Genomic DNA, 25958 nt, shown 5'->3' with positions numbered 1-25958 from the left:
TTTTATTGGGGGTTTCTGGAAATCAGAGATGTGGTGGTAAGCCAGATGGTCAAGGTCTCTCCTCTGTTGGAGCTTATATTTTGAAGGGGGAAACAGAAAAATAAACACATGAATAAATCAATAAAATTAGGTATTGATAAACACTCTACAGAGAATTAAGACCAAAGGTAGTCACAAAGTAGAGTAACTGGTTGATCAAGCAGGTGAACCAACAGTATGGATGGAAGGCCTGAGGCAGGAAGGAGCCTGCTGGTTAGATAAACAAAAGGAATAATGAGTTCCTCTGACCCACACCTGGACAGCTGTCCAAGCCCCATTGGCCATATTCATCAGTGCCCAGGTCACAGAAGCTCTGAGGCCCCAGCCCATTTACGTGTTTACTTGTTCAGAATTCCAGCCTGTTTCAGAGGATCTTTCCAAGGAGTGCTTATAGTCCTCCAGCTTGGGTATTGCTGGGCCGCTGCCCCCTATTGGGGTGTCTGGAAATCCAACCGACTGCTTGGCCCATTTTCACATTCAGAATTGGCAAGACGTCCCTGATGGAGGTCTCCCCCAGGACATGGATGGGGTTGCTGAAAGTCTAAAAACACTGATGTTTAGCAAAATGCAGCTGACTTGCAGAGAGATGAGTCCATCAGATGAAGCAGGGAGACCCCAGCAGGCCCCCAGTGAGATCCCAGAGGGCCACCCTGCCTTCAGGAAACAGATCATGTATGAGAGAGAGACCTGGGGGCCTCATTTGAAAAAAAATTTTTTTTTTTACAGAGTGTCTGCTCTATGATAGATTGATGTGAGGGGCTGGCAATACCAGGGTAAATGAAAGTCTAGTCCTTGCCCTCACCAGTCATTGATCTTACAGTTTTGTGGGCCTCTAATACCACGGTAGGGCATCTGGATGTAATTCAAAGGGCACCAGGAGGCATTTGAATCACCCAGGAGACTTTCCGTGGCAAGCTGTGGAGAACCTAACCCACACTGGCTTGAACAATAAAGCAGGGTTATTGGTTCACCATAACTGGAAGGTTGGAAGGTGGAGAGGCTTCAGTTTTGGTGCAGTCAGGGCTCCTGCTCCGCGTCTCCGTGATTCCCTTGGCTCCGTCCTCATCCCCACAGGGCCGGCGCCTTCCTCCAGGTCACAGGATGGCTGCAGCAGACACAGAGGCTGTGCTGTTTTTCCCTCATCTTCTGGAGGGAGAGAGGGGTAGGGAGAGCACAAGATTACTCCCCACAACCACAAAAGATATTCAATACTGAGCTTCCGACTAATAGTCTCTCCCTCTCACCCCATCCAATTTCTGTAGCCTGATCTCTGTGGCCAAGATAATGCAAAGCCCAGTTACCGATTCCTGCAGCAGGGCCAAAGGGACTCCCAGGATCGGCTAAGTAGTCGCTCTTTGGGAGCAGGGGTGGATGTGACCCCAACCACAGCAGGAGGGGTGCTGGGAAGTAGCAACAGTACCTATTACGATGGAAGATATCAAGCAGAAGGTTAATATGACCTGATGTACATTTTTACAGACCACTCTGAACTGGAAGAGGTAAAAAGAGGACGCAGGAAAAACCATGAGGAGCTACTACTCCAAAGAGAGATGGTGGTGTGTGGGACCAGGGGGGAAGCAGGGGTGACACAGCAAAAAAGGCCACATTTGAATCCCTTTTCTGTCATTTAGCAGCTGAATGACAATGGCACGTGCCATTACTCCCCTACCCCATTTTCTAAATTTATATGGTTATATAATTCTTCGCTTTATTATTACTCTTAACATGGTTATAATTTTTAGCTTTCAGGATTTGAGAAAGCCATTAAATGTGTCTACCCCAATTTGGATCCTCAATAAGCAGCCTTATTATTATTAGTGTCCAAACTTCTCAGTATGACATACAAGTCCTTTCATGTTCTGGACTCAAATAACTCTGGGTTGGGAAGGAAGAGGGAGAGGGGGAGTCTCCTGTGTTCAGCTGATACTCGTGGTCTTCCCATCATATGAAGGCACTTCCCAAATGGGGAAAAGGTATATGGCCAGTCATAAAACTTCTTTTTTTATTCCCAGGGATTTTGTCCTTTGCCCTATCCGCCAGTGTCCACATCTTGAACAGTAAAGGAGGCTGTTTGTCATGTTTTTAGTCCACAAATATTGACAAAAGAATGAGGGTTGACTCAATGCATTTTAATGAGTAAGAACCAAACCAGCTTGCTCAAATTTCCAGAAATTTTCTCCTGAATTGAGCTGCAGTGTGGTTTTGCCACTCCCTGAAGCCAGTGTCCTGAGCCCAGGAAAGCCCCCTGTTTATCACTGTCACTCCAACATTTTTGCTCCAAAATCAATGGGTTGAGTGTTTCCCTGAAAACAAAAAATTTGCACGACAATAATAAAGCTTTTGTCTGCAAGGGAGATATGAATTTCCCACAGAAAGTGAGTCCACCCTTAACAGAAGGGCTGTAGACTGTGTGGGATCTGGGGGGCTGGTGGGAGGAAATGGATTGGGGTGGAGGGGTACAGTACTCCATGTTTTTAGGTGGGTTTCAACTGGGATGGTGGTCACTTGTGAGCTTGGGGATTAGACTGACCTGGCTTTTAATCTCATCTCTGCCAGTAGTTTCCTGTGAGATTGTTATTCATTCCAAAGAGGCCCAATACCGGGGATAAAACTACAAAACCTACTTCTAAGACATGGCTATCTAACAATGGGTACAGAAAAGTAAGATTACAAAAGAGCATGATAATGGGGGAAAATGGCAGTAGTGGGTTATTAGAGTACACAGAGGGGGCACAAAATCCTGTTTTGCTGTGGCATTTGAGGGTAGCATCAGGGAAGGCTTCCTGAAAGAAGCATCGGAGCACAGAGCGTTGGGAAGGAGGAGGCATTAGCTTGGAGCAGGAGCTGGACAGGGGTGCATCGACTGTGTTCCAGGCAAAAGGAGGTGCACTTGGGGTTCTGGAGTCAAAAGTGAGCTGGTGTGTGATGGGGCAGCGAGGGCAGATGAGACTGAGTGCGAAGCAAGGGTCAAATAAGGAAGGCCTTGTGAGCCATTTTTGTTTCACCCTATCTGAGGACAAGGGAGGGAAAACTATTGAAGGGTCTGAAGCAGGAGAAAAGCATGGGCATGTAGGCATCTTAAAGCAGCTTTGGCTGCTGTGTGAAGAATGGACTGAAGGGAACAAGACAGGAAGTGCGGACTAACATGCTGAGGTCATCACAGAGTCTAGGTGAGAGATGATGGCAGCCGGGACGGAGTTTGTGGGGCTGGAGGGAAAGAGTAATCCATGGCATTTAGGGATATTTGGAATGCGGTTACTTGATCTCAGAAAAAGAGTGAAATGTGATGTGCTAGACTCTCTAATCACTCCATTCAATTTCTTATAACACCCCTGTGAGGCATGCGTGGTTCCCAGAGGTTAAGCAACTTGTTCACAACTAAGAAGCAGCAGAGGCACAGTTCAAACCCAGGTCTGTCTGCCCCCCAGCCCTTTGTTTTTCACCACTAGACCATGCTGATATTCTAAGTTATGTAAAATGATTTATTGTTTATCATGTTTAAATTAAGGGCCATAGAAGTTATACCAGTTCTGAAGGATTTCAGTAAAGTGATGTAATGCAGACTGAAGAAAGTTGGTGATTGATATCTTTGGGAGTATCACACTGGTCTCAACATCCACATCTATCTAAATCTCACCCACCATCCTTGCTGGGAGTTTAACTACATCAATTGCCATGTTTACTAGGAAGCTTTCCTGGGTAGACCTCCTTTTCCATCGAGTTGATGGCATTTGTTACTCTCTCATCCTTGCCTGTTTGCACAACGCACCCCCATCCCCCACCTGGAGGCTCCTGGAGGGCACAGACAGTGTTTTAATCACTATGATATTCCAGAGCCTAGCTGAGGGTGGTGTACATGTGAAATATTGGATGAATGAGTGATTGCAAGAAGATCACAGTTGCGATGATAGAATCTGTTTGTCTTGATGGAATGTGTACGTGAAGGCTTAGTTGGTGTCCGTTATAGCTAATACTTTGCCCTTCCTTATGCCAAGTGTTCTCACTTCTATGTCTTGTGAAATCATTCTTTGTGTTTCTGTCCCCTCTTCCCCCATGGAGCCAAGATTGCATGGCAATGTCCCCTTCCCATGAGTTCAATGGAGCTCTTCCTTAGCCGCTGTTCTCCTGGCTCTTTTGCACAAATTACATATCCCTCCTCGCCTGGCTTTAATCACCACAACCTTGAATCCTCATCAAACTCTCTGTCCTATCGCAAACCAGTGCTTAAGGGATGCTCTTATCCTCTGAAGAAATGGTATAATTTTCATAAACATGGGTCATTTCCCCCTTGCAGCAATGTCAGATATGAAACCACCACTTAAAAAGACGGACCAGAAATGAAAAATGTCTGAACGAAGGCTGTGGACAATAGTTTTTTTTTCCTCTTTTGTGTAGTTCTGTGAAATTGCTCTCCCAAAATATTCCTAATGCTTTATTTACTACAGCTTTGGGTTTATTTTGGGAAAACTTTCCTGAACCTGAGTCTTCGGATGTGATTCTTATCCTGGTCACATCCTGGGGAGTTGTTTTGTGACTGGTCTGAATGGGCTCTGGCTTTCTCAGGGAGCCCCTGCCACTGAGGAAAAGGCAGGGACCGGAGGATGTCAACCAAGCCAGAGATGACAAACCATCAGCTTGGGTGGAAGTTCCCCCCACACACACACCAAAGGAAAGCCTGTGTCCCTTGGGCTCACACACCCCAGACAATGGCAGAAGTGAACCCAGCCCTGACTTTATCAGTTATTTATTCCAGGGACTGAAGTGTCTCAGAGTTTCCAACATCTGAGTGATTTGTGAATATTAGGAATTCAGACACTGGATGATTAAAACTGCCAGTGCTGGGAATTTTCTCATTTCAGGACATTTTGGTGTGAGACATGCTGGAACCTCACCAGCAAGCAGACCAAAGTGGAGGAAGTCTAGACAAGCGGAGGGAATGGGACTGTGAGAACTAACCCGAAGGCAGTGCAAGGACTTAGCTCTCCCGTTAGACAGTTCTGTGTGGCCATCTTGCTTCCCTGAGCCTCAGCTTCTTCACTGGCAAAATGTAGATGATAATATCTAACTTGCAGAGGTGTTATGAGAATTAAATTAAATAATGTCACGCCTGACACACAGTCAGGACATTGGACAGTTGAGTTCCACTCAGTGTCTATAGGTGTGAGGTGAACTGAAATATCACCCAGGCTAGGTTGGCCTAGTGTGAGGACAGATGGTGGTCCATGGTCTGTCTAAACCAGAACCTGGAATTCAAGGGACTAACTAGCTCTGACTCTTAAGAGGTAAGGGAAAGGGGCTGGCCAAGGTCAGACAGTTTGTGGAAGTCACGCGTAGTCTGGGCTTAGACTGGGCTTTAATCTGAACTTTGATCCATGAGGAAGCTCATATAGCTCCAAGTATATCCCAGACAATATCATATATAGCAGCAGTTCTCAAAGTGTGGTCTGAGGACCCTGGAGGAACCTGAAACATTTTCAGGGGTTCCTGGGATCGAAATTATTTTCATACTATGACTAAGATGTTATTTGCCCTTTCACTGAGTTGGTCGTGTTTGAACTCATGATGCAAAAGCAACAGAGGGTAAAACTGCTGTGCTTTAGTATGAATCAAGGTAGTGGCACCAGACTGTATTAGTGATCATTATATAATGAACCACCACACGTGTGCAGAAAAAGAAAGCCAGTTGTACTTAAGAATGTCCTTGCTGAAGCAGTAAAGATGATCAAATTCATTAAATTTCAACCCTGGGTATCTGTCTTTTAATTTTTTTTGTGACGAAATGGCAAGTGCACTTAGAGCATTTCTACTAGACCCCAAAGTACAGTGACAGTCAAGGAAAAGTGCTGGTGTATTTGTTGGAGTTGGGAACGGGACTTCTTTTAATGGAACACCATTTTCCCTTGAAAGAATGACTGGCACACACACTATGGTTATTTAGATTTAGGTAGTTGGCAGATTTTTAATTATTTTTCCAAATAACCAAGTTGAGGCTGCCACTTTAAGGAAAACAAGTGATGGTATCTGCTGTCAAAGGTAAAATTTGATTTCTAATAAAACTAAGAATTTAGTAAAACTTGTATCTTTCACTATGAGTTGTCAGATTTCTAGTCACAGTTAGTCTTTAAAAAACCACCAGTTACCGTTTGGGTGCAGTAGTCAGACATTAAAAAGATTTGCAAGCCTATATCGCCATTTTTACTAATTGTTATGTAACTTTTTTTTTCCATTGAAAAGTATGTGATTTAGATTAACATGGATTTACTATTGTCATTTTAAAGGAATTAATAAATAAGTGTTTAAAAACATTCTAGATTTTAATTTCTAATACAGTAACTATCACTAGATATGATCCATAGAAATGAAAGCTCTGTAGTATGTTCAGTCATTATTAAGGGTGTAAAGAAGTGCCAGTTCAAATCTTGGTTCTGCTGTCCTAGGCAAATTACTTCTCTGTGCCTTATCCCCCTGCTTCCATAGTGATAATTTTAACCTACCACATAAAGGTAAGTTGTGAGGATCGAAGAAAGCTTAACATATATAATGTGACTGAAAGACTTCCTCTCATAAAATAAGTGCTCTAGAAGTATCATAAGAGTGATAGTTGCTCTAAACAGAGCTTTATAGTGTGATAGTCTATGTCCCTGTTGGCTTCCCCACCAGACTCTGATTCATTTATCTCTATATCCTGGCACAAAACTTAGAAGTCACCAGGTAGTCATAAAATTTGGAGAGTGAATGAATGAGAAGCTGGGAGGGGGACAGACAAATCCAGGCTGGATTCCTGATAGAGGATCAAAATCATGAATGAGGAAGCTCAAGACCAAAGTGGTGGGAGTGAGACTTCAAACAGGAGGAGCCATGAACCAGACTTGAACTGAGGTGGGGGCAGGTAGGGATGAGAGAAGAGGGTTTCAGATGTTTCCAGTCAATTCCACTGCAATACCTTCCATGGACAGCTGCCTGTTGTAGGCCAGTGGGTGTACCACTGTACGGGGATACAGGGTGGAGACCGGGCCCACCTGCTGGTGGGGCTGGGTAACACTACTTGCGTAATTACACTACCTGCGTAATTCCACCTGGATTTCAAGACAGGCTTGCTAACACAGGAGATCAGAGTGATCCTGCTGCTGCATGGGGTGGGGAGATCAGAGAGGAAAGAATTTAGGGTAGAGCACTAAATATGGGTTTCTCCTAATTTTTCAAACTCACATTTTACATGATTCAGTGTGTGTTTGACCATCTTGTCTTCGTCAGTTGTTATTCTGAGATATTTTTGAACATCCAGGAAGGAAGGGAAAAATGTCATTCAGTGTGTACTCTGTTCCCGGTTCTTTATTTATGCTTCCCAATTTAATTCTCACAACAGCCTTGTGAAAAATATGCTAGTATCTTCATTTTGGATATGAGAAAACTGAGGCTCAGGGAGTGTAAGTAATGTCTCCATGGTCACATGGCTAATTAGTGGCTTAGCTGGGATATGAAGCCAGGTCTGTGTGAATACCAAATACATATTCTTTAAAAAAACAAATCTCACGATCCTTCCCCTTGTGGAAAGGCCACCCTCCCCTCCACACCCCCACTCTTATTAGGGATTTCTTGACCCAAGGGTAGGTAGGACAACGACCATGTCCAGCTTGAAGCAGCTAGAGGAGCTCGAGACCTTCGTCCATTGTACTTTATAAGATTGTAAAGGGTCTTAAGTCTGAGAGGGAGGGATTGTTATTTTTTATTGTTAAAATATTTAACTAATTAATTAATTATTTTTTTAAAAAAGAAGAAGAATATATGAAAGGGTGAGGCAGGAGAGCTTGTATGTACGACCCATGGGCATGGACTTGGGGAGGGGATTGTTGGGGAAGGGGGGTGCTGGGCGGAGGAGAGCAAAGGGGAAAAAATTGGAACTATTGTAAAAATATAATCAATAAAATATACTTAAAAAACAAATCTCATTGTATTTTTATTATACAAGTAATGCATATTTTTGTCTAAAAAGGAGAAAATACTGATAACAAGCCAAAAATAAAAATTACCCATAAATTCTATCATTCAAATACAGTCATACCTTTGTATTCATTGACTTCAGAACTTATCAAACTCAGTACTCATCACATTTTGATGAGAAAAAAATATTTCAGCACTTGGAGCTTGCTCAGGACTCATTGCACTTGCTAGAACTTGTGTGAGTCACAGTGCAGGCCTACAAGAGAAAATGCTTCATCATTTGGTACTCATTCGTTTCAACACTCATCACAAGTTCCAGGACAAATTAATGACGAGTACTGAGGTACCACTATACAAGACTATTGGGAAGTCTTTTCAGATTTTTTCATATATATATTTGTAACCTTTTTCTCTGCTTAACAATATGTTATAAATGTCGTTCTGGGACTTCCGGCCAAGATGGAGGTCTAGACAGATGCGCTGCGTCTCCCTCCACATCTAAGAAGGAATACAACTACTTCAAAACTAGAGACAACCAGGAGTTCCAAAAAATTGAGCTGCATGCAAGTCCAACAAACAAAGATATAAAGAAGACATACTCATCCAGACAGGTAGGAGAGGTGGAACCAGGGCAGAAAGGACACAGTGTGGTGGCGGCAGCAGTGGCAGGCAGGTAAAAAGCATAGTCACATGTTGCAAAAAATAGGGAGGGACATCTGGGGAGCACTCACTGCACCATACCACACCACACAGCTCACGGTTCCAGCACCAGGGACAATAAAGCCTCACTGCTTCTGACCATGAAAACCAGTGGGAGTTGGGGTGGAGGAAGAAACTGCCAATCTCTTAGCAGAGTCTGCTTTTTTTAAGGGCGCCCATGGTCCTAGAATGTCTGTAGACCTACCCACTTTGGGAACAATGGCCAGGGCAATAGCTAGAGATGTGACAGTCCCATACAAAAGTGGGCGAGGTGCCTGGAAAAAGGGCGAGTACTGAGTAAGCAGCATTATTCTCTCTCAGACCCCTCCCCCACATATAGCACCATAACATGGTAAAACAGGTCACCCTGTCCTGACGAAAACCTAAGGTTCCACCCCTTACAACGTAACAGGAGCAACAGCTCTACCTGAGACACAGAGGCAAACAAACACAGGAGACTGTCAAGATGAGGAGACAGAGAAATATGGCCCAAAAGAGGAAATTGATCAAGGTTCCAGTGGGAGAACTAAGTGATGAGGAGATAGCCAACCTAACAAATGAGGAGATAGCCAACCTAATAGATGAAGTGTTCATAACACTGGTGATAAAGATGCTCACAGGCTTGACAGATAGGCTTAAATATGGCAAATGTGTAAGGGAAGAGGTGAAGGCTATGCTAAATGAAACAAAGGAAAATCCACACAAAACCAATGGTGAAGAGAAGTAAACTGGGTTTCAAATCAATGATTTGGAATATAAGGAAGAAAAAAAAAAAAAAACAAAGAAAACAGTCAACCGGTACAAAATGAGAAGACAAAAATTGAAAAAGATGATGAGAGGCTTAAGAACCTCTGGGACAACTTTAAATGTGCCAACATCCGAATCATAGGGGTGCCAGAAGGAGAAGAGGAAGAGCAAGAAATTAAAAGCTTATGTGAAAAAATAATGAAGGAAAACTTCCCAAATTTAGCGAAGGAAATAGACATACAAGTCCAGAAAACACAGAGTCCCTAACAAGCTAGATCCAAAAAGGACCACACCAAGACACATCACAATTAAAATGCCAAAGGTCAAAGATAAAGAGAGAATCTTAAAAGCAGCAAGAGAAAAGCAGAGAGTTACCTATAAGGGATGCCTATAAGACTTTCTGCTGATTTCTCAAAAGAAACTTTGCAGACAAGAAGGGACTGGCAAGAAGTATTCAATGTGATGAAAAGCAAGGACCTACAACCAAGACTACTCTATCCAGCAAAGCTATCATTTAGAATGGAAGGGCAGATAAAGTGCTTCCCAGACAAGGTAAAGCTAAAGGAGTTCATCATCACCAAGCTATTATTATATGAAAAGTTACAGGGACTTATTTAAGAAAAAGAAGATCAAAATTATGAACATTAAAATGAAAACAAACTCACAACTCTCAACAACTGAACCTAAAAAATAAAACAAAAACAAACAAAGCAAACAACCAGAACAGGAACAGAATCATAGGTATAGAGATCATTTGGAGGTTTATCAGCTGGGAGGGGGAAGGGGAGAAATGGGGAAATGGTGCAGGGGCTAAGAAGCATAATTGGTACAAAATAGACAGGGTGAGCTTAAGAATAATATAGGAAAGGGCAAAGCTGAAGAACTTAAATGCACGACCCATGGACATGAACTAAGAAGGGTGGGATTGCTGGACGAAAGAGGGGTACTGTGAACAGGAGAGCAAAAGGAAAAGAAATTTGGACTTCTGTAACAACATAATCAATAAAATATACTTAAAAAAATGAAAACAAAAAACAAGAAACATTGTTCTGTGCCTGTAAGTGTGTTTCTGTATCATTTAGAAACACCACATAACATTTCATTATATAAATGTACTGTTTATTTAACCATTCTGTTAAATATATAGTTTATATCTAGTTTTTCACTAGTATTTAAAAAATACTGCAAGAAACATCCTTGCAGCTTAATCTTTGTGTATATCTTTACTTTCTTAGGATAAATTCCTAGAAATAAAATTGATTATTTAAAATATATTTGAATTTTAAAGACATTTCAATATACTACACTGCCAAACTGTTCTTGTGGAAAGTTACAAAAATTTTATTTTCCACCAGCAGCGGGTGAATGATCCTGTTTCCCTGCTTTCTCAACAAGAGAGTTTAAAGGGACCTTTTCCATCTGGATAGCCAAACACAAAATACCTGTTTTAGTAAATCTCGTCGTCGGCAGCCGTCCGTCTCGAGAGACGATGGTGTAGCTTCTCAAGAGTCTATCTGCACCGCCGAGAATGGCTGTGCAGTCCGACTCGGGAGTGACATGGTATCTGTCTCCTCCCGTGTTGAATCGACATCTTGTGATGACGCTGAAGCTACAGAGCCTGGGCAGGGTAATATGGAGGGTCTGCTGTTGCCCATGCAGCAGACCCCCCCTCTCTTCGCAGCTGAAGGATCCAAGGGAAAGACGGAGTCAATACAGCTTGGCTTCAGGTGCGCCGCAGGAGTTGCTGGTGTTGACTACAACGTCAAACCGCCTTAGGGACTCCGGCTCCGGATTTTCTGTCAGGGTTTACTCCCTTAGCCTTTCCCCTGAAGAGGTATGCCGCAAGGCAGCGGAGGTTTTTTGGAGTCAGAGTTTTCCTTCTCTGATGTACCCTGACTGGAAGATCGAACCAGCGACACTTAGCTCGCAGGCCGACGCTCAATCCACTGAGCTAAACCAGCCAGGGCCATTAGTAAATCTATATCCTTTTAATTCTACCTTCTTGCTTCTTGATCCAGTTCTAGTAATACTGTGTACTAGGATATGAAAAATTTGAATATATTAGTTCCCCAAGGAGATAATCTCTACTTCTTGCCTGAGCTGCGTAGGGTGGCAGTGGCCAGGGAGCCAGGTGGCAGGGAAGGTATGGGTCTTAGTTGGTTAGGCAATGAAACCAGTTGGATGGAGAGGAATAGGATACTGGTAATTATGCTCACCTACAGGGTGTTGGTCGGTGGTTAGATGCTGGCCCAACTAAGGGTGAGTCCTGCCAAGGGTACTTGCTCCCCAGGGGCTCTGGTGGGCAGTCCAGATAGACAGCAGGTGCCAAGAAGTTTACCAGAGTGGATGAGGTCTATGGGGAGAGGGGTGGGCAGGCATCGCGATAGGGGGAAGACCCACACCCCTGTGGGCAGCAGGTTCAGGGTGACCAGAGAGAAGTGGAATTTCAAATGTACTGAAGAGTACTCTTGGCAGCTGAATATCCTACCCAATGATCCCAAATGGCTTGACCATTGAAGGGTGTGTCTTACATTGTGACATTCATTCCTTTGGTGAATTCTCCATAATCCTACTGGCCTTTAGACTTAGACATCTACTTTGTGAGGTTGCTGGCAGCATACCTGTGACTCAGGAGCAGACCCTCCTCATGAGATTGAAGGAAGTCTCAGGGGCCAAATTGTTCATGTAACTTCTAAATCAAGGTTACAGGGATGGAATGCTCCTGTTGTCATAATAAGCTCATGCTCTCCCTGCAAGCAGACCTACTGGGATTGTTATGTGGTAAGCATGACATAGGAACAAGGAGAAATAGATACACAAAATGTTTAATGACATCTTTGTAAGACTTCTCAATTATTTATCACATAGCAGGGGCAGTCCTGCCAATGGGGCTGTATGTAATATTTGACCAAATCTTTGACTTTGTCACCTTCTCTTTTTTTCAATTGAAAAGGTTGGCCAGCTCTGCTGTAGTGTGACTCATCTTTCTTTGGAAGTCATGGGGGTTTCCAGTCTCTCTTGCCTGGAGCCTTTCTAGTCCTCCAGGTAAATTTGCATATCTGTGTTCCGACCCACTGATCTTCTTTCTTTTTCTTTTTCTTTTAATTGTTCTATTACAGTTGTCCCAGTTTCCCCCCTTGCTCTCCTCTACTCCTCCTCCCCCAGCTCCCACAGTCAATCCCCACCCTGTTGTTCATGTCCATGGGTCATTTATACCTGTTCCTTAATTAGACCCTGCCCCTTCTTTCCCCCATTTCTCCTCCCCTCCGCTCCTCTGGTCACTGTCAGTCTGTTCCTTGTTTCCATGCCTCTGGTTCTATTTTGCTTGTTTGTTTGTCTTGTTCATTAGGTTCCTGTTATAGGTGAGATCATATGGTATTTGTCTTTCACCACTTGACTTATTTCACTAAGCGTGATACTCTCCAGTTTCATCCATGCTGTCACAAAAGGTAGTAGTTCCTTCTTTCTTTCTGCTGTGTAGTATTTCATTGTGTAAATGGACCACAGTTTTTGATCCACTCATTTTTTGATGGGCATTTAGGCTGCTCTGATTCCAAAGGTCAACTCTGAGTGCAGCCTTAGCTCCTTTACTTCCAAGTTCACCCACTTTATGCTCACATCCTGCCCCAACTGAAGGCCTCTGGGTTGGTGCTAGGACTCCAGGCTCTAGGATGGGGTCTGACAAGAGCAAAGGCCCAGTTCATGAGGATCTTGGGGATTGAGCAGGAAATCTCAGGAGAGGGTAGGCACAGGGACTGATGGGAACTCAGTGCCCTTGATAGGGTCCTGAGATATAGCTTACCAGAAGCACCATGAACACCTTCATTGAAATTGGGACCACCTTCTGAGGGGTCCCAGCAGGCTGACCTACTTATTCCCCTAAATCCCAACTGCCCACATCAAGGCTCATCAATGACCCTCATTAATGGACTTGTAGATAGAGTGGGAGAGGACAAGTGGCCCCAACTTTGGGAATGAAAGGGCTTTAAAGGCAGTGGTCTCACAAAAAGTGAGGATTGAAACAAGTCACTGCCAAGCAGTGTCTAAACCTGGCCTGTCTATACTTCATTAGGGATAGAACAGAGCTGTGAATTATTTATTTATTCATCTTCTACCTTTCTACAAAATATACAAAGGCAGTTTACTTACAAGGATACACTCAAAATAATAAGATGAAGTATATTTCAAGTCAAAAAGTGTAGCAAAGGGAAGATAAAGGTAGGAAAGAAGAAAGAAGCAAGCTTGGGCAGGTGAGGTAAGTACGTACACCACAGATGTTGGTAAGTCCTTTATCTTGCTACTGGGGAGCCAGAGACTTGGATTAGCTTTTCCAGTAGTCAGAGGGGAAGGGGCATATTCAAGAAGTCTCTACTCAATATTCAGGGGCACAAGACACATACTTTTACATGTAAACATAATTTCTCCCAAACCCTTGAGTTTGCTTGAAGCAGAAACTACGTATGCATCTTATTTTATTTTGGACACATCAGTCTTGGGAGAAGTGATTTTAGAATTAGATAGAACTAGGCTCAGTCTGGGTTCTGGAAATTAGCTGCGAGACCTTAGAAAGCTGTTCAACCTCTATGAGATTCAGGAGGTTGCTGAGACAATTCAAGGGGAAATATTTTGCTCTGGTTTTCATCGAGGAAGAATCTGACACTCAGGGAAGGCGTAACCTCTTTGGTTCTCTACTTGCTTGCTATATATGCAGCAGACTCCTATCTGTCTAACTCCATAGACTCTTGTCAAAGGAGACTGAGAGAAGTTTGATGACTTGTTAAAGATTCCATAACTGGGGGCAAGGACCTAAAGCTGGACCTTCTGGTTCCATAGTTCTTGCTCTTTCTACTCTACACACTACCTCTCATCAGCACCCTAATTTAAGTTGCCTGCCAGAGAAGTTGCCTTTTACAAAGGGGCCCAAGTTAGGAGAAATGTAATTGGGTTGACAAGTGCCTGCTTGTCCTTGAGGGTTAGTTCTGACCTTTGTTTTGTGCTTCCCTTGCTGTCTTATTTTGAGCCTTGGGGGTGTAAGGAGGGTCTATGGTGAGAAGCACTGCTACCATTGCTCCATACTGCCAAGAACTCCCAAGGAGAGAACTCTTGAATTGCAACCTGCTGAGTGCATGCTAGGGTCCTAGCTTTACTGGACAGCAGAGGATTCCTGCATTCTTGGGAGAAAATTTAGAGAAACAAATATTTCCATGAGGCATTCTGGAATGAAGGCAAGTGGGAACAGAAGCTAGACTGGGCTCCAGAAGACCTCATTATTGTGGAACGCAGAAGAGGAAGTGGGCGTTGGACGCTGGGCTTTGGGGAATAAGACAGGGGTGGGCTCAGTACTAGGGTGGCCTCCGTGGGGAGTCCAGTTCCTGTGCAAACGGACGTTCACTTGCCCTCAGGATCTCTTGGGGCTGTCTGGGTGTGTGGGTTCAGACCAGATAAACATCTCTTTGGCTGGAACTTCTCAGCGGCTTCTAGCTATTTTACACATCGCCAACCAGGGCAGGCTTCAAGTTCAAGGACCTCAGCCTTGCTGACACTGACGGTGCAGGGAGTCCTAGCCACATCATCCCTTAGGTCTGTGGACTTGCTTCAGTGAAGTCCAGGGATGTCGAGGTTCAGCAGCTGAAAACACAGTCAAGTCATTTATTTTTTTTTCCTTACAGAAAGATAGGATTCCAATTAGAAACGCTTTGTCCATGATACTAATTAGTCAAGCAATCAATACAATCACCATTTATGAAGTGTCCACCATGTGTTGGGTGTGGCTCTTGTTGAGAGTGATACAGAAATGAACAAGACATAGGTCCTGTCTCAAGAGAGTCTTGGGGAGGGTGACAGATATCTAAACAGATAAGTAGGCATGCCCTGGTGCTGCAGGGCCTTGTGTCCAGGCCAAGGGGCTGGTGGTGTTGGGAAATCACTGAGGGGTTCCCAGCAGGCAAATGGTAGGTCTCTGCCACTTTTGAAGGTGAATTTGAGTGGAGCAAGCCTGGGAGCAGGGATTCCCCAAGATTTCAGAAACATGCAAGAATTTAAAAATGATGCTCAGAGGTTAAACTATTATAGGCAAAGTGATCTAGGAAGTAAGCATTAACTGACAAACAACTTGAATGAGAACCTATATTGATTTTTCACTTGACTCTTTATGAAACATATTTACAGCTTTTTGAGCCTCCTAAAACTCCTTTTTGGCATCACCAAGGTCTCCCCATTAGTTTACTAGTAGGGGATTTAAACTCTATTTCCGGAAGGTTCATGATGTCTTTCTTCGAAAGTGGGAAGGGTGAGTTCTCTCATCTTGAAGGAGGGGCACCTTTCTGCTCCTTCCAAATGTCCCTGAGATTTTTCCTCAACCCTCTTTACTCTTTTCTTGTTTGTGAGATTGGGTGGCCTCGTTGGCATATAACTCAAGAAGGAAGGGTGAGGTTGACGACTGTAAGGCATACAGAGCCAGCTCAGGAGAGGTATTTGCCCAAAATGGTTCAGGCTGGGAAGAGACAACCAGAACCTGGAGTGTTGTTAGCTGGGAGGCGATCTCAGTATTTATAGCTGGAGAAAAGGTTTGGAGGGCCAAGTTCATCAGGCAAGGTGAAGATGTAAATGGAAAATGGGCAATGAAGTCGGAATCCAGGAGCATCAGGAGTAAGCTGGAGCGAGGTTAGAGGAAGCAATGAGGACAAACAGCTCAGGACTCAGTACACAGAGGACAAGATTGTGCCGTGTGCCCTCTATTTGTGGTTCCTTGTACAAGACGCTCAGGAATGTGGTTCATTAGAACCATGCAGAGCATTGAAGCAAAACAAAAAATTAAATAGGAATGGAGGTCTAACTGTGTTTTAGAGAAAGCCAGAGTGAAAATAAATAAGTACGTAAATAAATAAATTAATAAATAAATAAGGGTCTAGCACAAAGCAGGAAAAAAGGGGGGATGCAGGGTTAACATCCACTTGTGTTAATGAACTCTAGTGGCTGAGAAAACATGGCTTTTAACTAATTTTAAACACCAAATCTCTACTCATATTACATAGACATGGTAATGGGAAGAACTGTAAGTACAGGCCTCATATAGTATGACCCAGGAAAAGAGAGGCTGGAGGGGATTTGGGGAAAATATGTAAATTAAAACCATCCAGCTTGAAGCCTCTAAAAACTCTGTTTTTTTCTTGATGCAGCAGAAGTTTCTAGCTAAGTGTATTAATGTGAGCATATTCATGATTCTCTCCTCTGTTTCAGCGCATTGGTGCAAGTGTGGGTTTCTAGATGGGGAGAGATCATTTTGGCTAATTGTTCCCAATCTGGGTTGGGATGACAGGGGTTATGGCTGCTTTGACTGCTCTCCTTGCCTCTTGTTATCACCAAGTCTGATTGAGACCCCCCTGCGGCTTCTCTAATGACACAAATTCACCTTATGCTTTAAGTGGGCATCGTGACCCAAGGTTACCGTGAAGGTAGCGGAGGTGTTTCCTGTGCATGGACACCTAGCCGAGGGGACAAAATATAGCCTGTACTCAGCCTGCTAAAACCATGTGCTCTGACACAGAGGAAGGTGTGCCTTTCTTTAATTTACACTGAACATCACACATGCCGGTGGTGGCCTTGTCCTGACCTCATGCACGGTAATCTCAGCTGATCACTTCGCTATGTGTAACAGCCTAGTGAATCAGAAGGACACTGATGACTACGCTCCCCAATATCAGTTGAGAGGGAAGGGTAGAGAATTTAACAGACTGATGTGGGCAAGTGGCTCAGTTTGTTAGAGTTCGAAGTTGAACCTGCTGATGCTTGATTGTATATCTAATGCTCTTTCTACTGTGCCTCCCACTAGCACCTTTCTCTCTCCTGACGCCCATCATGGACATTTCCAGCAAGCACACCTGTGACTAAGAGGGGCTGCCAGAACAGCAATCCTAGCTTGGCAGCTAATAGCCCTGTGCAACTTGTCCTTCTTGGAAACACAGTGCTAGGCCTGGGAGATAGCACGTGTGGGATGTTTTTACTGAACATCTGAATCAGTCTTCTTGAAGTTCTGTCTCAACCCTTCCCTAAAAATTTTAGGCTTTTTTCTTGCAGGGTAGGGTGAAGAGAGGCAAAGGGAGGTAGGAGGGCAGGGATTGGATTAATAAATATAATCTGTGCTTTTTCCCTGACCCAGCCTGGCTAGCTGCACTGGTCTGAAATTCCACATTCCATTGTTCTTCTAAGAAAACAGAACTGGTTCTATTTAGCCCTAGAAATTGCCTGCGTAGACTTGTTTAAGGGAATTTGCAAACCAGATGGATTTACTGTTTACTGTGTCTAGTACAAGAGAAACACATTATTTCTGAAGGTCATCAGCCACATGTTCTAAAAGGTTTCCCAACCCAACCACTGTTCACATTCTGGTCACTAAGCCTGCTTAATGTAGCTTTCTCACTTCTTACTTACCTGTATACTCACTTCTTGCACCCCAGCCACAGTGGTCAGCTCTTGGCTTTACTACCCAATTCCTTTCTCTTTGTCAATCTATGTGGTGACAATGATGGGGCTCTGATAGCTCCTACCTAATTCCATCCATGCCACTGCTCTGGTTACAAATGATTAGACCAGGAATGTACACCCCACTCAAACAAGCTTCTGGGAATTGGAATCGGGACAGTGAGAGATTCAGCCTTTCCTTGCACGGCTGGCTCTGCCTCGTATAATCTTAGAAGGTGTTCCCATCATGCTGTCTGTCACTGGACAGAAGGGCAGATTCAGAAGCTAGTATAAATATTAATATAATTTCAAAGAGAAGCATTGTGACTCAATTATGTTCCTTTCTTTGGGTGTCAGGAAATGCCCTTTATCAGTGTGATAAAATGCTCCTTTTTCTTTCTCTCTCTCTTTTTTTTTGGACACAAATTACCTCCAGTTGGTTCCTATTAATTGCAACAATTAAGAGTCCTTTCTGATACTTTAGCCAAATGTTTCTCAAGGTGTAATCCCTGGATTGGCATCAGCATCTTCACTGGGGGACTTGTTAGAAATGCAAATTCTCAGGCCCCATTCCAGACCAACTGAATCAGAAAATCTGGAGGGGAGTCCCCGCAATCTGGATTTTAACAGTCCCTCCAGGTACTTTTAAGTTTGAGAACCACTTACCTAGCCATCTCTTGAGTGGGTGGCAAGAGCATGGACGGGCCTAGATTTGTATCCTGGATCTATGAACGAGTGAAGTGACTCTGAGCCATTCACTTCACCTCTTGGAGACTCAGTTTTCTCAGTGGTAAGTGGAGGATAATTAAGTTTACCTTTTACAGCAGCTGTAAGAAAAGTACACAACTCTTGGCCCTTGAGAAGAATACATTTTGTTCTTATCTCTGTGGACCCCGTTCTGACATAAGGTAAGTGGCATTGACCTGGGTCATTCCCCATGGAGACGCAATCTGAACTTCTAAAGAACACCCCTTGCCTAAACAGAACATGTTACTGTTAAGTACTCATACTGAATCTGTGCACCTAGATCTTAATACTGGGGCCAGGATCCCCTAGGCTATCACTGAACAGTTGGGAATTAAACCCAGTTTATCTGAAACTCATTTTGATCCCCCAGGTTTCATTGACTTGTTTTTCTGCTATGTTGTAAGAACCACGCAATATAGACCATCCTAGCATAAAACAAGGAAATCAACAAATTTATATCTGAGGAAGGAAAGCACAGGTTTTATTCATTAATTTATTCATTCACTCATTCATTCACTAACTCACTTATTCATCCACTTAACACTCATGGAGTTACTTCTTGGTCTAGATATCATGCCAGATGCTAGAGATTGTGTCTCTGCCTTCTCCTACCAATCATTGACAGATAAAAGTACCAGCATGGAGGCCAGAAATGGACAGGGCATGCGAAGATTTGAGTCAGGAGCTATATCTTGCTGAAACAAAGGGTCGGTGTTAGGAAGTACTGAGGCATGAGAGTCAAAGCCAGTAGAGAGTGCAAAAGCAGGGAATAACATCTGCTTTGGTTTCAATAGCACACTGTTCTGCAGTTAACAGCAGTGGATGTTTTGCAAAGACCTCCCAGTTGTTTGGGCCACATTTGAGCCAATCCCAGATGGATGATCCCATAGTAGGTAGATTCATCTGCCAAATACTGTTCATGCTGTTCATATTCTACAGAGGGTAGGCTGGTTATCCCTCATTAAAAAAAAAAAAATCCTGTGTCTGTTACTACTTGACAGCTGAGTCAGTCCAACCCCAAGTGAACTCCTTCTGGTATCCAGGAAATCTGGCTATTTTTTGGATGAATCTCTACCCAGTTCTTGACTTTCATATCACCGGAACTTCCAGTTATATGTAAGATGGAGTAAAAACATGGGACCTCTTTGCAGATAGCTCTTCAGGAAATACATACATTTGGATGCTTCCTCAGACATATCCTTTAGGGAAGTCAGGAACCAGTGTTTCAGACACTGAAGAGATATGAATGGTCTGGGAGAGAAGACGTCTACCCAGTTCTTGAGTCTTAAACCCCGCCTGATATTTTAAGGGTGGTTTTTCTGTTTGCGTCAATTTAAAAAATGGCTTAATGAGAGTCAAATTGTGTCTTTCTTATTCCCAGACTTTATATATTAAAGAAAACTCAAACCAGAAATAATGTCCAGCATGTCATATGGGGTTGCTAACATTCTTGACCTCATTTTCCCCTTGCCACTACCCTAGAGGAGGAGTTAATAGCATTTTATTCCTGCTTACCAGATGACGAGGTGAGGTTCATTGCATCGAAGTGTCTGAGCTTGTTGTTAATCTCAGTTTCTTGACTGCAGATTTATGCTCATTCCACTGTACCAGGCTGCTCACAAGGAAAACCACTGCTGCCAGGGCACAGCATTACAAGGAACTTGCTGGGAGAACTCAGAAATATGGAAGCAAGATTATCCTTTGAGAGTTAAAGTTTAAGATAGGCATAAGAGGATTAGTGAGGAGACAGGATGGCTCCCAGGACTGTGAGAGTCAGCTGATCTGAATCCAAACATAGATTTTAAATATATTTGAAGAAGGAAGGAAAGCAGAGTCACCGAGGGCAGTTTTGGCACTCTGGCTATGCTGTGTGCTAGGAATCACATGAGGCGCTCTTAACTAGGTGCTATTAGATAGTTTATTCATCTAGTTCCTCTTGCACTGATACCCGGCTCACTTGACAGCCTTCAGCATATGTGATGTGACATCCCAAGCAGTGCGGCCCCCAGGGAAGGATTGTACTAGTTGCGCCAATGTGTGGGTTCCACTTCCATGTGATTATACCATCTCATTCTCACTGTACAATAACATATGTGGAATCTGGTTTCTAGGAGGTTAGCTCTTGCTGTGTAGGAGAGAAGGATCAGCTATTGGGGGCTGACAAAACCAGGTTTCTGAGTCTGTGGAATTGCAGGGTAAGTAAAAATCTTGGGACAAATTCAGTAAGGAAGTAAATAAAATGCTCTCCTGGGAGGCCTTCTGGAAGCCTGGACCATCTGCTGCATTTTCTGGTAGTGTGTCTTCTTTGCCTTAGAGACTCAAGCCTGAATCAGGATCCATTGCTGTGTCTATAGCCTCGGTCTTGTTCTTTAACTAAAGACCTGCATAGCCGGGCCTTACGTCAGTTCCTGTCCAAATCGTTGGCTGATCACCTGATCAATTCAAGACCATGTCCTAGGAACTTTGGGGAAGGCAAAATGAGTGAAACAGGATCCTTCTAATTCAAGTGCCTCATCTTGGAAGAGAGATAGATTTGTGCATAACTAACTAAGAATTTCCGTGGTTTTCTGTATTCCTCAAATTCATCAGCCAATTTACAAACTATTACATACATGGCTTCTTTTTTTTTTTTTTTTTTTTTTTTATTACGACTAACATGTGAACAGACGCAAACATGGAGTCTCAAGAAGTGAAGTAGTTTGCTGCATGTCACAGAGCTATCACATGACAGAATGTAGATTTGACCCCAAGATAAGCTGTGGGAAAGGCTATCATTGGAGTTCCATCCATATAGATTGGAATTTATAGCAGAAGGCTCAAGTTCTGGTAATTTCCACTCACTACTCTGATTCTGTCCTGGAAGCTCATCAGAATGAGGGCCCCTAGGCAATTTGAAGAGTACCATCTTCTTTGTTGGCTTTGCCAGAGATTTGGACAAACAGTTGGATCCCAGTCTGGAGTTCTAGTCTAATATTAACTGACAAAGAGAGTCTAAGAACCACTTTCAGTGGCAAAAATTATAACAAAAGTTGTATCTTTATTTTAGATGGTGCTGTACACACTGACTTAACTGTTTTGGCCAGAATTTTATCCATCCTGTCTAGTTACATTGGGAATCTCATGCTTTTCATGAGCTCTGGGTAACTGGTAAGTATCAGTTCATTGAACTTCAATAAACACAACTCTAGTACTTACCTACTAAGTGTAGGGCACTGAACTGTGTTCTAGGGATTTAGAGACAAAGAAGGCATTCTTCCTACTTCAAGAAACTTGCAGTCTAGGGAGGGAAGCTTATCTTAAAACATTTTAACAACATTACCTTCTCATTGCAAACAACTCAAATAATAGAGAAGCATTTTGTTTTTAGGTGCTGGGAGCCATTGAAAGAATTATACTGGCATTTGGAAAGATCCTCCTGGCTGCAATGTAGAGGCTGGCCTAGAACTGGGTGCAGCTGGAGGCGGGACGCTTGGGAGAGCAGCAAGGAGTCCCTGGTGCAACTGCCCCAGAGATGAGGGGCCTCCACTAGGGCAGAGGCCTCTGAGGTGGATTTGAGAGCTCTTTGGGAGAAAAGTATGTGTTGGGCGGCTTGAGACTAGGGAAAATAAAACAACTCTGGCTTAGGAAATGGATCTTGCTAGACAAACCTTTTCACAACCTAGTCTCCTGGAAGGAGAGTGTGCAGCTAACCAAATAACCCTCCCTTTTGGGCATGGGCCCCCACCAGGTGAATGGTCTGCCATATTTCCGATTCCAGGAACTGGCTGGAATAACACTTATGCAATGGGAACACACAAGGCCCACATCCAGGAGTCTGGCTGGTAGAGAACTTGGCAAGGCTGAGTCCTCTGTGGGGTGGGAAGTCCTACTGATCTGCTTCAAGTGAATTGCCCTTGGATGTCTGACTTCACGGGAAGTCAGGGCTGACTGTGTGGATGGTTGCATGGATGACTGTGTGGGCTGCTGCGTGGGCCCAGAGCCACCAGCAGACAGGAGCTGGGGGGCATGCAGGGAGAGATGTAATCACCCTTCATGGTCATTCCTATGATAAAATAAACAGGGCACCACATAGCTTGGAAGCCCTGTTCTCTCTCCTCTGCAATGAATAAAGTGAGGGTCACAGAGCCAAAAGAACCTGCTCTATGACTTCAGCACTGTGTGACCCTGGGCAAGTCACTTAACCTCTTTGATCTTCAGTGTTCTTGTGTGTAAAATGAGGGTATGCATAATAGTCATCTCCTATTGTTGCAAGAATAAGAAAAAAAGTGAGTGAAAACTGCTAATACTGTGCCCAGAAACTTGGAAGAAGTAAATAAATAATTGTGCTTGAAGGGTCAGCTCCCAGGAGGCTGGATTGGAGAGGTGAGGGGAGGCAGAAGGCCATCTGTTAAACAAGGGACAAGTAAATGGTACTTTATAACAATAAAGGCAAACTAACTTTATGCATCTAGGGTGAGTAGGCTCCTAAATATTCGTTGGCAAACCAAATGCATGCCAATCAAATCATTCTCAAAGCCTCAAGGAGGTTTCTTATGTATAGGCCTCCTAATGGGAGTCCTTTTGTGAAATCAATGTTGCTGCTGATTAGAGTACAGTGTGCTACTGTCTCACCTGAACCTCTTAGGGGAAAGAGACAATTTATCTGTATAACTTCAGCACCTCTTTGGTCCTCTTTCTTCTTTATTAAACCAAATAGTTTGTAGAGTCACATATGTATTTAGTGTGCCTTAAGTAATCCAGAAGTGTTAGTTGGGATGGATTCATGTCCCTCTTTTACAAGTTGGACTAAATTCATTCATCTTGGAAGAGGTTCATTTACAATCTAACCCAGAGACCCTCTCCTGCATACATGTAAAAGGCATGGCAGAGAAGATCCTGGAAAAGTGGGGTGAGGTTTCATCATGAGCATGGATGTTTTGTGACTGAGTGCAAGTATGTAGAACAAATACTTAGCTGAGGAGACACCCTTCCCTCGCTCTCCACCCTGGCTGGGTGTGTAGGAGGGAATTCTGGGCCACCACCACCATCTCCACCACCATTAGAATATTAATAACATGTTCTTCAGGGAACAGCCTGAAAGTCCTCCCACCCAACTCATTATCAAGTTCCCGGTCTTAGACAAAGGGTCTAGCAAGGGTTAGTGAGAAAATTCCTCCCAAACCTCCTGCACTAGCCTCTCCCAGACTGGATGCCTCTCCTTCAGCGAGCTACACCATTGGGTAGGAGCATCCTGGGAACCTGACTACTCACCCGCTCCATTCAGAGGCAGGACTCTTACTCTTCAAGTAATGCTCAATGTTAATGGTCATCACAAATGAGTGCTTTTCAAATTTGTGAAAAGTGAGTGGAAAATTTATTTGGATTTTATTTTATAAAATTTAGAAGGACTGAAAAGTAGTTTCTCCATTGCCTCTCAGAAGGTCGACGGTCTAGCTTCGAATTCTAGTGCTCCTGTCTCAGGGAAATAGGGTGTCTGATTAAAGGGGAACAGTGAAGGGTCTTGAAGAAGGTGCCATTTGAGCTGATACCCGAGTGAGGAGGAGCCAGCATGTAAAGAGATGGAGAAGCACATTCTAAAGAAGGGAATAGTGGGTACCCAGGCCTTGAGGCAGGAATAATTTTGGAGTGTCCAAGGAACAAAAAAGCAAGCGTAGCTGGAATCCAGCATGTGGCGAGCAAGTGAGGAATGGAGCGGTAGCTAAGGAGGCTGGAGCAGTAGCAGAGCAGAAGCTGCAGGACTTCAGTTTTCTCATTTTAAGTACAGAAAATAGCCATCCTGCTAAGATTCTGGAGAGCTGAAAGAACTTGGCTAACTGAGACACTATTATTACAAGTGTAGGTCACATTGTTTTGGTACTGTTTCTCCGAGGACTAGTGGAATACCCTGATACAAGGCTCACTGCAGGCAAGTGAGCAAATAGCAAAACCAAAAGCTCCTGGTTTGACGAGAGTGCCCTTCTTGTGGCCATCTTACAATTAGCATGTGGGTTTTTTTTAATCCTCACCTGAGGACACACTTATTGATTTTAGAGAGAGGGAAAGGGAGGGAGAGAGAGAGGGGGAGAGAAACATTGATGTGAGAGAGAAACGTTAATCGGTTTCCCTGACAAGAGACAGAACCTGCAACGTAGGTAGGTGCCCTGACTGGGAATCAAACCTGTGTGACCTTTCAGTTTATGGGGTGACACTCCAAGCAACTGAGCCACACTGGCTAGGGCTAGCATGTGGGTTTTGAGTGAGGAGCACAGCCAGGAATGTAATCACTGCCTTCTCCAGCACCATCAGCTTAGATCTGCAAGAGCCTGAGAGAGTTGAACCTGACCCCAGATCTCTTCTGAGCGGTCCATTCCTCATACTGTCTGCAGGTGGTTAGTCCTCCCTCTTTCAGCATTTTGTAACGATGTGTCCTCTGACCAAAGCAAAGCTCACCTAGCTTTGTTCAATTTTTCAAAAGCACATAAGACTCTTTTTCTGACAATAGAGTCCAGGGAATGTGGAGAGGAAGACAATCTTATTCCCCTTGTAAGGCTGACTAGAGACTGAATAATCCCAGGTAAAGAACACCATTGACTTGCTTTGTCCTTCTCTCTGGAGCTTATAGTCAGGCAATAGTATCTGAGCTCTGGTTCATAGGTTAGTATCTCACTTTATAATTAAATGTACATTTCAGCAACATGCTAAGTGTCACCCCTACAGCCTCTCTAAGCCCAGCCATGTCCCAAGTGCTGCTTAAAGAGGAAACTCACTGTTGGTTTTCTTCTCATGGACAGCTTCTGAGCCATGTGGTGTGGCCCATTCTGTGTTCTTTTTTATACTACTTGTGGTCCAGATTGCTTTCAAGTTCATTGCTTCTACTTTACTTTCTGGACTTGCCTTGCTCTTTGACCCTGGTGATCAGCTTTATTTATTCTGCCAACACTGGGGCTCCTTCTCAACCCTGAATTCTAGTCCCTTATAGTTTGACTTGTGCTTGCGACCCCCCAACCTTGGTGTTCTCCCCAGTGGGCAATTCCACTGGGCCTCTGGCCCACAAGCAAGAACTAACATGCAGAATTACCCAACTGGTCACTTGGCCTGCCCCATGACCCATTCAATTTATACTCCAGGGTGTGGTATATTCCACTAGCTCTACGGGAATGTATTCACTCAGTATTCACACGTACGTTATCCAGCACCGTACTGGGTTGGGATTACAAGGAAAGGGGTGGGCTTGTCATAACAAGGAGGCAATAGTCTGAAGTTCGAGAAATCTGTGTTCAAAATAAAGCTGCATCTATTAGTCATGTGACCTTGGGAAAATTCCTTGATTTTTTGAGCCTGAGTTG

The 25958-nt window shown here is 43.8% G+C and overlaps 1 long non-coding RNA gene across 1 annotated transcript in view; it reads left to right on the top strand.

Moving 5' to 3' along the window:
* LOC150014971 (uncharacterized) overlaps window positions 1-21774 on the top strand; it is a 37662-nt gene extending 15888 nt beyond the window's left edge. The window contains exons 2-3 of the long non-coding RNA XR_016509954.1: window positions 18711-18794; window positions 21680-21774. This is a non-coding gene — a long non-coding RNA (uncharacterized LOC150014971). The remainder of the gene's footprint in view (window positions 1-18710; window positions 18795-21679) is intronic.
* The last annotated feature ends 4184 nt before the right edge of the window (window positions 21775-25958 follow it).

The sequence above is a fragment of the Furipterus horrens genome, unplaced genomic scaffold (assembly GCF_987537825.1).
Source record: "Furipterus horrens unplaced genomic scaffold, mFurHor1.1.pri manual_scaffold_3, whole genome shotgun sequence".
Taxonomy (NCBI): domain Eukaryota; kingdom Metazoa; phylum Chordata; class Mammalia; order Chiroptera; family Furipteridae; genus Furipterus; species Furipterus horrens.
The sequence above is the reverse complement of the archived record's forward strand: the minus strand, read 5'-3'. Positions and strand labels throughout refer to the sequence as shown.